The sequence below is a fragment of the Zalophus californianus genome, chromosome 3 (assembly GCF_009762305.2).
Source record: "Zalophus californianus isolate mZalCal1 chromosome 3, mZalCal1.pri.v2, whole genome shotgun sequence".
Taxonomy (NCBI): Eukaryota; Metazoa; Chordata; class Mammalia; order Carnivora; family Otariidae; genus Zalophus; species Zalophus californianus.
In genome coordinates this window covers 55249172-55260523 of record NC_045597.1, presented here as the reverse complement: position 1 = coordinate 55260523, position 11352 = coordinate 55249172, and the positions used below count along the sequence as shown (strand labels likewise).

Here is an 11352-nt window from a genome sequence, read left to right as displayed (position 1 = left end):
ATCCTAAAGATGGTGCCTGTTCAATGTATGGGTTACACTGGGAACTTTTATCTTAAGAACTTGCAAGTTACTTTTTAAAAAGATTATCACTGGGGCCCCTGGGTGGCTCAGTCGGTTAAGCATCTGCCTTAGGCTAGGGTCATGATCTCGGGGTCCTGGGATGGAGCTCCACATCCGTCTGGCTCCCCACTGAGCGGGGAGTCTGCTTCTCCCTCTCCCTCTGCCCCTCTCCCTGCTCGTGCTCACTCTCTCACTCTCCAATAAATAAATTAGAAAAAAAATAAAAAGATTATCATCAAATGGAAATACAGAACTGAAAGGTACTTGAGAAATCATGGCCCTTAACTGAGAACCACAGGATGTATTCTGTAATTAATGAGGCTTGTTTTGGAGACTTTTCTTTAGTGTTCCCAGATGTCCCCAAAAGGAAGACAACTGTCTCACTGATTAAAAAACAAACCAATGAAACTGTTCAAAGATGCAAAGACAGTACAGGAAGAACCACCAAAGACTGGGATAAGACCTATCTCACAGGTATAATGTGAGGATTAAGTGAGCAGACATATTTGAATGTGTCTAATGCCCATATAGATTTGCAGTCAGTAGGTTCTAGTTTTATTCGGAGCTTCATGAAGTTCCAGTGATGTTGGGGTATCCCTCATTCCCTGTGAGGGAGCTTCATCTGGGTTAATAAATGCTAGGCAGAATAGTTTCTATTTCGGGTCTCTGGTCGCCCCTCCCCTCTTGCTGCTGAATGTCACAATTGAAGCCTTAGAGGGCCTCAGTTAGTTCGGGGGGGGGGGGGGGGAAGCCAGGACCTGCACCGTTCCTTTGGCAAGTGGGGAGTGGGTTTTTCAATGCACTCCCAAGTGTCCGCCTTTTGGAAAAACAACTTCTGCGTAGCCTAAGCCACAACGAGGACACCAGAACCATAGCTCTCCCCACCCTGGCCATCCTGAATAACTGACTCTTTGTACTTGCCTAATCCAAACAGTAGGTCGCTAAGGCATAAACTGCTCCCAATGAAATGTTCCTTCAACCCCAGGACGGGTTTGGAAACCACAAAGAATTCCCACCAACCAAGACTGCTTGCAGGAGGGGGCTCGCTCCAGGTTTATAAGCTACTTTTACAGACCACCATCGCCTACTTTGGGTGACAAAGATCCTGCCTTTTGCCGTTGAGTCAACAGAACCTGGAATGCTGCGGGCTTCCAGGCAGCCCCCGTTCTCGTTTCTGCAGAAGAAAGAGAAACTTTCCCGGGCCGGGCGGGGTCGGGGGCGAGGGCCAGGCCCAGCGCGAGCCGCGCGGCGAGGCGACGCGGGGCGGCCGGCGGGCACAGCCGGGCCCCGGGGGTGCCGGCGCGCAGCGGGTGCCGACGCGGAGGCCCCGGCGGGGCGGAGGCCGGGCGCGGCGGGCTCCGAGCGGCTGCTCCGCGGCTGGGACACCCGCTCCAGGCTGGCCTCCGCTGTGGCGGCGTGAGACTCCCCACGGCACCGGTTTCTTCTTCCCGAGTCTAACCCTCAAACATCAGTCCTTTCGCACTCTGCGGGACTTCCTGTGCGGAATTAGGAACAATGACTCATCCAATCTACTCGGGTGGAGACGTGGTGTCTAGAACCAGGGGACTGGATGAGCTCAGAAAGGACGCGAGGGTGGAAAGATTCCGCGGCTCTTGGCAAGGAGCGGAGCAGGGCGAGGGCCCGGAAGGGGTTAAGGGCGCCACAGGATCCCCGCAGGCGCAGAAGCAGGTCTGACGCCGGAGGGCGGGGGAGGCGGTGGGCGGAGGCCTCTGAGAACGACTCAATTTACCGAGGCTTGCAGCAGTAGTCGTTGTCTCCCACATGGTCTAGCGGTTAGGATTCCTGGTTTTCACCCAGGCGGCCCGGGTTCGACTCCCGGTGTGGGAACACCAAAACTTTTAGGAAAAAGAAAAGCCAATTCAGGCCGTCCTCGGCTTCTTAACCAGAAGGCTGGTGTTTTTAGAAAAACCTATAACCCAATTTCAGAGCGGCAGGGAATCTTGGCCCTGAAGAAAATCCGGGCCTCCCTCCCCAAAGCAGGCACCGCTGGCGGAAGCAGGCGGAAAAGCAGTAGCTCCGACAGTGAGCAAGTTAGCTTTTCGCAATAGGGGATTGAATCCGAGTGAAGAAGGCGGGTCCGGTGCTAAAATACATGTTCGGCTGGTACTACTGCTGTAATTGCTCCTTGTTCTGTGGCTATGGAGCGGGTGACTGAACAGTGCCCTTCTTTGAAAGAAAAAGAAAAGACGCATGTGGGGACATTATAAGGCTTTTAAGTTGCCTAAAGCCATTTTATTGAGGACAGCAAGATTGCCAGAAAAGACGTATTATTAAGGGCAGAGTAGCTCCGCGTCCGGTCTGTGGGGTCAGCCGTCGGGAGAGCTCACTAAACTCGTTTTGTGGGGAAGGGGAGGGAAGAAGGGAAACGTCGATTATTGTAACTATCGAGGAGCGAGGCAAGGGCAGAGAACACCACATCCTTCTCCAGCCCTAACATGTATTTGACACATTCTGTTTTTAAAACTTCTAGAACTCATGATAGGCTGAACCAGAATTAGGAATTTTAGCGTCGATGTGTCACAAGACGGCTTTCAACTGTTACCCCAAGAAGTGTTTCCTCGGCTGTAATCGTTTATCTTGCTTATCGCTCCAAACATTTGCCGTTAAGAAAATCCTCAAGGCGTTCAGAAGCCACACTCCTTTCCCACTGACTGGTGTTGAATTTTTGGAAGCTTCCCCTGTTCCCAGACTGCCACCAACACTAAGACATGACCGTGAAAAAGACTTGGTGTCCCTGTGACTTTGAAATCTGCTCTCCTTTAAAAGTCCTTTGGGATTCTAAGGGTCACAAAACCAAATGTCATCCTTCATGAGAAAATTACTCAGCGGAAAATATACATTTATCCAAAACTCCTAATAAAGGGCTTGGAGGAGAAATTTATCATCCGCCGATATTCTGCATTTATGGAATCAAGTAGGACAGAACTGATAAGAAGATAAAAAGCTCAATCATCATAATAATGGGTAATATTTATTGAGCACTTGCTATGAAGCAGGCTAAATGCTTTACGTACCTTTTTCAATTTAATCCTTATTTTGTTATTAGATAATATTATTATGCCTCTATCAGCCAGGGGCCCAGTAGGAAACTGATGACAAAGTCTTAGCAGAGAATTTAATAAAGGGACTATTGCAGGTTTATTTAGAGTTTAGGGAAACAAAGAATAATGCAGTCAGTCCTGGGGCTCCTGGGTCTAAATGGAGAAGGGGAGGGAGGGTCGCTGATGGAGCGGGCTGCCAGTGAGGAGTTGTGGTTTTTTTTGTTTATTTGTTTCTTTCAAAATTTGCTTTTATCTAGCAGGTGAGTTCTATTCACATGAAGGCTGTCAAATGTACTCAACCTATGAATAATTCATTTTCATAAAATAGATTTTGGGGCTCACGGATTTGACAAAAGCTTTCTTTAGATGCCTATGATACTTGAGGCTCAGAGCATAGTAGATATTTCTAAAGACATGCTTAATAAAATGAAAGAGTTTACTTTTGGGGGAAATGGTTGAGTTATATTTGGCATTCTCATAGCCTTGCATTTTTGCAAAACATTTTGCCATAATTTTTATTAATCATTCTCATAATCAGTCTTTAGATTCAATGACTATTTGAGCTGCAAAGATACTTAGCAGTTATTTAATTGAGCCCCTCATTTTAGTCATGAAGTCATGGGTCTGGGATTTTATTCCTCTGATTCCTTGGTATTGGACTTTCGATTTACCCAAAAAAATGAAGTCTCTGCATGGTGCCCTGGCCAGATACCACTCTGTCCAAATCCTGGCTTCAGGGAAGGGGCTTGGGTACAGAAAACATGAATTTTAAAATTTTGTTGTATCTGGCTTTTGGTCAGTGTTCACCGAATAGCTACATGAACATAGTCATAACAAATTTTGAGTTTTTTTTTTTTTAATTCACCATATAAACATTTCTAGACAGTGAGGATCTTTATTTGGGATATTTGAACTAGTCACAGGTTCTCGATATGCTTCCATTTTTGCATGTGGTCATAAAGTCTGAGGGAGTGTGCATGAAGATTGCTGTATGCTCGTCCACGTGTGTATTTATAGTCCTAGAGATTTGTAAGTATGTTCCCTCAGAGATATAGGCTGCATGCAAAAAGTATCTTAAATAATCACAACATTAAAACTTCATATTAATACAGGAAGGGGACGGCAAATACAAAATTTAACTCACCCACATTGTAAAGCTGAATAACTTGGAAAAACACTGAATACTTGGAAAATCACTGGAACAAATAATCAAAAAATCAATTTGCAAACACCTAGAAGACCACAGGGTCCTGGGTAATCATGGCACATAGCTTTGTGAAAAACAAAGCTTATCGGATAAATCTCATTTCCTTCTGTCACAGAGTGACAGGCACAGTGGATGGGGGGAGCGGTCAAGATAACGTATCCCGATTTAAGAAACCCTAGGATTTTGCCCTTTGTTGTGTACTGGTGAAGAAGACGTAGGCTATTGCTGTCTGGCAAGGACACATCAAACCGAAGTTCAAGGCTGGGCTTCCCCCAGATGGTCAACTTACACTCTGTGCAAAAATGACCTCGTCTTTTCCTAAGCCTCTGCTTGATTCCTTCAAGCGTCATTCAGGTGGTGTTGATGCAAATTACTTCATCGGTTCCTCAGTTTCCTGGACTCTAGAAGGGGGGTAATAATGGGACCCGCGTCATGGTGTTGTGGAGGTGCGATCTGAAAGTGCACGCAAAGGGCTTGGCCCAGGGTGGGGCCAGTGGCCACCGGTGGCCCTCACCCTTAGTGCGAGCATCACCGTGGTTATCACGTCTGCTTCCTCTTTCTCCTCTACTTCCTATCACAACGTTACATCTGATCATTTCTACCTTTTCAGTGGTGCCCACGTATGTTGGCATTGATTTCCCCTGCTGCTGGGTCAGATCGTCTTGCTCCGTGGACTGGTCGGAATAGGCACCGAACTGGTTTCTCTGTCCCCAACTCACCCATCTCTTCATCTCACATTCCTTTGCTTGTCACATAGCTTAGAGCTGAGCACGCTGCTGCCCTGGGCCTACACCTGTGGGGCTTCGCCTACTGTGAGCTCCCAACCCACCTTTGCAGCCTAATTGCTACCTCTTCCCTCTGTGCATCACAGATTCCTGTTAATTTCTCCCTGGGTCCTGTATCTGCCTTCACTCCGTGTTTCCTCTGTGAAATGCTCTTGTGCCCTTTCTCTAAATTAATCTGTGTCTTGCGCATCCTTTAAGGCTTACTTCAAATGTCATGTCCTTCTCAGAGCTTCCCCTACCTTTCCTCCCACTGGGAACCTCTTCTGATTCCCCTTAGTGTCCTGTGTACCCGCCTTCTGATACATATTCCTCTCTAACTTCGAGTCTTACCTTAGATGTCCTTTCCTCCAAAGGTCTGCCTTCCCCACTGACAGGTGACATGCTTAGCTCTGCACGTTTCTCTCTCATTGCATTCCCCACACCTGCCATGGCGCCCCAAGATTATGTGTTCCAAAGCCAGTGCCTTGCACACAGTAAATACTTAATAAATGTGTGTTGAGGGAAGGTGTGAGCTGGACAAGGACTGTATTGTCCTGAGGAACACCTTAGACTCCAAGTTACAGAAAGTCACTGGAACTAGGTAGGGCCCAAGGGAATCATTAGCTTATGTAACCGAACTGTGGGAAGTGGGGGTAGTAGGATTGGCCTCAAGAACCACCAGCCCGGTGTTCTCTCTCTCTCTCTCTCTCTCTCTCTGTCAGATTTATTCTCATCTCTCACAGGCCAGCTGCTTCCACACGGCAAGGGATCTGGGCCCTGCCAGCTCCATGTTCATTCCGCACAGCTTCCCCAGCCAAGACGGAAGGCCTTTCTTAGTTTCTGTTGGAAAGTGCTGGGGAGGAATTCGGCCTCACCTGGGGCCCATGCCCTCCTGATGGTTGATGCGCATGGGGTGTTGTGGTTGGCAGCCCTCGTCAGAATCCCATGGTGGAGAGGAAGGAGGAACAGGGATTCGAAGTAAGCCAGATAAATTAAATAGTGATGATGGTTGCACCGTTTTGTGAATGTACGAGAAACCTCTCAGTTGTGAAAGACTGAATTTTATGGTATGTGAGTTATATCCCAATAAAAAAATAATAATGAAAAGGTAAGCCAGAAATAAAATCTTGCTGAAAAAATAAACATTTTTATATTCCCTTTATTCGAGCCATTCATTTATTCAGCCAACATATATAGTGTGCCTATGATGTGCCCGCACTGATCTAGATTGACAGTTTAGTTGGGGAATCACACACACACATCAGCTAAGAAACTTGGATTTCATTCTCAGTGTGATGGGAAACCTCTGGAGGGTTAAGCATGGAGACAGTTCCACCCCAGGATGAGACTCCCTGGATTCGAGGGCCTTTGAGAATCTTCTGGCCTGGCCCTCTGCTTGTGGTCGGCACTAACCACACTTTTGTAGGAAGAGGAGACTGTTTTGGCAGGTCTCGTGAGATGGCTTCATAACCTCATTTTCAGAATTTGGCAACTTTGTCATAAAATAAAGTTTCCTTTTGGGGTAACCTAGATCACTTTATACTTTGCTTTCAGCCCATTTGCCCAAAGTTAACCAAACTGCAGAGTTTGAAGGCACAGTTGCCAAGACTGCCCTCACTTTGGACACCAACTGCAAGTTTTGAGGGGCTTGCCAAAACCACCCTCAGGTTTGATGCTGTGCTAGAAGGACCCACAGAACTCACTGAAAGCTGTAGTACTCATGGTTATGGTTTATTACAGGTAAGGATGCAGAATGAAATCATTCAAAGGAAGAGATACAGAGGGCAGAGTCTGGGGGTGTTCCAAATGCCAAACGTCCATTGCCTTCTCTCTCCATGGAATCAGGATGCATTACCCTCCCAGTATTGGTATATGACAATATACATTGACTATTGCCCACCAGAGAAGCTCATCTTAGTTTTTATTGGGGCTTTATTATGTAGGCATGATTGATCGATCACCCATGTGGTTGAACTCAGTCTCTAGGTTGACTGATAACAAGCGACCCAGAGCCCTGACCCTAAGTCACATGGTCTTTCTGACATGGCCAGCTCGCCCCTAAAACTATCAGGTGTGTCCAACACCTGTCCTAAGGAAAGCTACTCTATCAGGTATGACATAGATTACTTCCCAGAGGCTGAGGGCAAAGGCCAGACCTCTTTCCGGGCAGTTTCAAATTCTTTACTATGCATCATTTTTTTTTTTTTCTAATTTTCTCCTCATTAGATGTAGAGGAGAGAGGATTGGTTATTGCCACAAACTGCCAAAACATGGGTAAGTGCTCGGGACAGCAGCTCACCCTGGCTCTGGCCGCCCTCCCAGCTTCTCTCCAGACTTCCCAAGGGGAAGTTCCAAAAAGAGGGGTTTGGAGGGGCTGTGGGGAATAGCAGTCTTTCTCTGAGGCCCACGCTCTTTGGCTGGCTGCCTCACAGCCCCGGGCTCTGATTTTAAAATGGAAACAGTGGGCCCTTGGGGTGTGTTTGATGCTTCATCAGAACCCCAGGTTAGTTTGAGGAACGTCAGCTGCATTAGGATTTCCACTGGAAGCTCAAAAGCAAAAGTTACAGAATTGCATGTGGAAAATGGAGGCCTTATAAGGAATTTGTCCAGATCTGGCAGCATTTGAGAGTGGACCTGGGGAGCTCCCCCTGCCCCGTACTGCCACCCCCAGTGGGTCTTGGCTATGTTGGCTGACATCTGCAGGAGTCTGGGTGCATCACCTTCCACCCTGACCTTCTCACTGTGTATAAACTTAGCGAGCCTGTCTGCCAAAGGCAGTGACCCCCACCATTTATTTCTTGCCTCTTGGTGCTTTCTGGTCTAGTGCTGTTTTCCATTCTAAGCTCTAATATAGACAAATTGGAAGTGGGGGAATGGAGAGGAAGGTAGGAGATTTTGTAAGCATCAAATGTGTTCATTGAGTGGAGGTGGAGACGGTGAACCTGACAGTTATCAGAAGCCGGAGTAATTTTCCATAACCTGTGCTTGTTAATGTCCTGATTGGGGTTAATGGATTCAAGGGAGGCAGAGAGAGTGGCGCGAGGAGGGAAGGAAAGGAGGAATAATCAGGAGCTGGCAACAGCTCAGCGGTGGGGTGTGAAGGGAAGGGATGATTTGTTGACAACCCCAAGATGATAAGCATCCCCAGAGAGATAGAGAAGTGGGGCAGAGAGAATGAGATTTGTCTCCTCTGACAAATTCAAGGCCGGGACCTCTAAATGGAGCAACCTAAGAGCGCAGGCCATCGAGGGGGTTCCAGACACCTAGCAGACACCTAGGGGGCAACTGTCATTTTCAGGCAAATAGGGGACTGAGGGGTTTTCTTGCAGATGGGGGGGGCAGGCTGTTGCAGGCGGCCGGTGGTAGGAAGGGAGGAGATGGAGGAGCGTGTGCATGGGAACGTGGCTGGGGTTCTGTTGCGTAGTTGTCCTGCCATGACAGACCTCTCAGGAGCACCAATGGTGCCCTGCACAGCTCCACGGGCCTCTGGTCCCATTGCAGCCAGCATAGATTTGATGTTTCGGATGATGATTTTCTGGCAAATGGCAGCAAAGTGTCTTGAGGGAGATGTGACTTTCCTAATTTGCACCAAGGTACTACATGAGCTGACAGAGGCTCTGGGGTCCTTGTTAGGTTATTTTTTATAAGTCTTGCAAATTTCCCCGTCCCTTCTGATCTTGCTACACTATGTGAGGAATCAGTCAAAGCCTCTGTGCCACTAATTATTTTGTAAGTTGGGCACGTTCATGTTGGCACATAGCTTCTTGCACATGCTTTGTGTGTGATTGTGGGACACACAGGAAAGGTGAGTTGTGCAAATTTCACGCAATGCCGCTTAGCATATAACACACAGCAAGAGCCAAAAACATGGTTCTTCTTTTCACCTGGTAATTCTACTTCCAGAAATCAACTTCGAGGGAAGAATCAGAGAAGAGCAAAGAAAGAGGTTTATGAACGAGGATAGATTTATGAGCAAGGATATTTTTCCTTACAGCATCGTCTATCATTAAAAATGTGGGAAACAATAAAATGATAAAAATAGGAGAATGAATGAACAAATGGTATATCCATATGATGGAATATTGTACAGCTGGTGTTATTTACAGTCAAGATTATTTTAGGATGCAGAAGAAAGCAGGATCCCAAACTGTAGTGTGGGTCCAACTTTGTATCCCATATTAATATGTTTATATAAGTAAACACACACACATAAAAACTGGAAAGAAATATACTAAAAAGTTAACAGTGGCTATTTCTGGATGGTAGAATTCCAAGTGATTTTGTCCTTTTATGCTTATTTTAACTTTCTAACTTCTTTGAAATGAGTATATATTGCTTTTATAGTCACAAACATTTTTCCCTGAAATATATCTATACATCTTGGGAGTCTATGTTGAGTGTTAGGAAAGGTCCTTTCTTGGGCTTTCAGCCCACCCCGCCCCCCCAGCACAAGGAGAGTTCAGGGCTGTCCAACCTTCTGTCAGCCTTTACTTACTCTTCTTGCCTTCCAGACTCGGGGCTCCGGGCTGACCCCTTCAGTGGGCAGTGCAGGCAGTGAAGGGACAAGGCTCCAGGCCCCGCTACACCAGCCCCCCATGCCCTCCGCCAGGGTGGGGTGGGCAGTCCATCTTCTCATCCAGAAACAAAACCTGGATGCCCTAGGCCTCACACAGTAAATGCCCGGTGAGTCGTATGTGAGTCTTTGAGTAAACCAATTATCTGGTAACCCTTCACGAGAGGCTCTTCTCAAGAGTTTAAGGACTGTTTAAGCGCACAACTTGGATCTCGTTAGATTTTCTTCATCTGGTAACTTCCTCTTGTCAGGGCGCTGCCTTGCCTGCCTTATTGCTCTGTTGCAAATGAAAATCAAAGCCGTTTTTTCCTTTTAAAATTATTTTCAGGTTGAGTTTTGATCCATTACTCCTTCTCTGGATGTGGAAGGCCCTGGGGAGATTTATCAAAATGAATTTCTATTTGAGTTCTTATCTGAGGGTTAGCAGAAACAACTGGTATTTTCACAAGCTGTAAAGAGTTCCATGTCAGGTGTTACAAATACGACAATAAAAAGGGAAAATAGAATTCATTCCCTATGAGGCTCCGCAATGATAAAAACATAATGAAAAACTTGGATATTTCAAGAGAGCTCTCTACCTTTTAAATTTGATCTTCTGATGACATGATATAAATATACCTCTATGCATATGCATATATACGGAGAAAGTCATTCTGCTTCCAAGAAAGTTAGACCCCAAGGGTTCATAAATTTCCGGTCTCCTATCCAATTACTCCTTTGCTCAGGTGGTGTCCGCCACAGGGCCAAGAGACTTCTAGGAAAGGGAGACAGAGCAAGTAAGTCTACAGCTCTTCCCTCAGGTAAATTACGATTCAATTTGAAATGTTTTGCAACTTCTGGTGAGTCTATGTCAAAATAAAAAGTTTGAAGAAGGGTGCCTGGGTGGCTCAGTTGGTTAAGCATTTGCCTTCGGCTCAGGTCAGGATCCCAGGGTCCCTGCTCAGTGGGGGGGGGGGGGGGGGTTGGGGTCTGTTTCTCCCTATGCCCCTCGCCCTGCTCATACTCTCTCTCTCAAATAAATAAATAAATAAATCTTAAAAAAAGAACAGTTAAAAGAAGTGAGAAGGATAAACATAAGGAGCCAGGGGATTATGTAGATTTAACGCACTGATTGCAAGTCTGCCACCATCTCCAGATCCGTGACCCAGGGGTAAATGTAGATGCTGGTGAGTGAAGGGTAACCGGCTTACAAGTAGAGGGTAGAGTGCGGGCAGAGACACCGGAAGTGAAAAACTCGGGTTCTACCTTTCCACTACCAGACCAAGGAAGCAACACTTGTATTTTCCTTGAACACTTTTTGGGGTCAGGTTGGCGGAAGAGACTTTGCTAGCATTGGTGGTGTGGGGTTATTTTTTGTTTTGTTGTTGTTGTTGTTGACTTTTGGATGGCTTGGTGTAGATGTCTGTTCCTGGCGTTGCAGCTGAATTCCAGTGTGGACACTCGAGTTCCTTTCCTCACCACTGACTTGCCCGATGCCCAGGGCTGAGTTGGGTCAAACAAGTGCAACAACTCTGAGGGATCAAGTGTGCAGCCAACGGAGGATTCTTTCTTAAGTTCATGTCATGAATTCGTGCACCAGACTCTGCTTGGGCCACCAGCCACTGACGAGTAAAATGACCTGAGCAACCAGATGCCAAAGCAGAAGGCCTTGCCCTCGGGACAATGTTGCTTCACTGGTTCTGCCTG

The 11352-nt window shown here is 46.7% G+C and overlaps 1 non-coding gene across 1 annotated transcript; it reads left to right on the top strand.

Annotated features, from left to right (window-relative positions):
* The first annotated feature begins 1836 nt into the window (after window positions 1-1836).
* TRNAE-UUC lies at window positions 1837-1908 on the top strand. The gene has a single exon. It is a non-coding gene; the product is annotated as a tRNA-Glu (tRNA).
* The last annotated feature ends 9444 nt before the right edge of the window (window positions 1909-11352 follow it).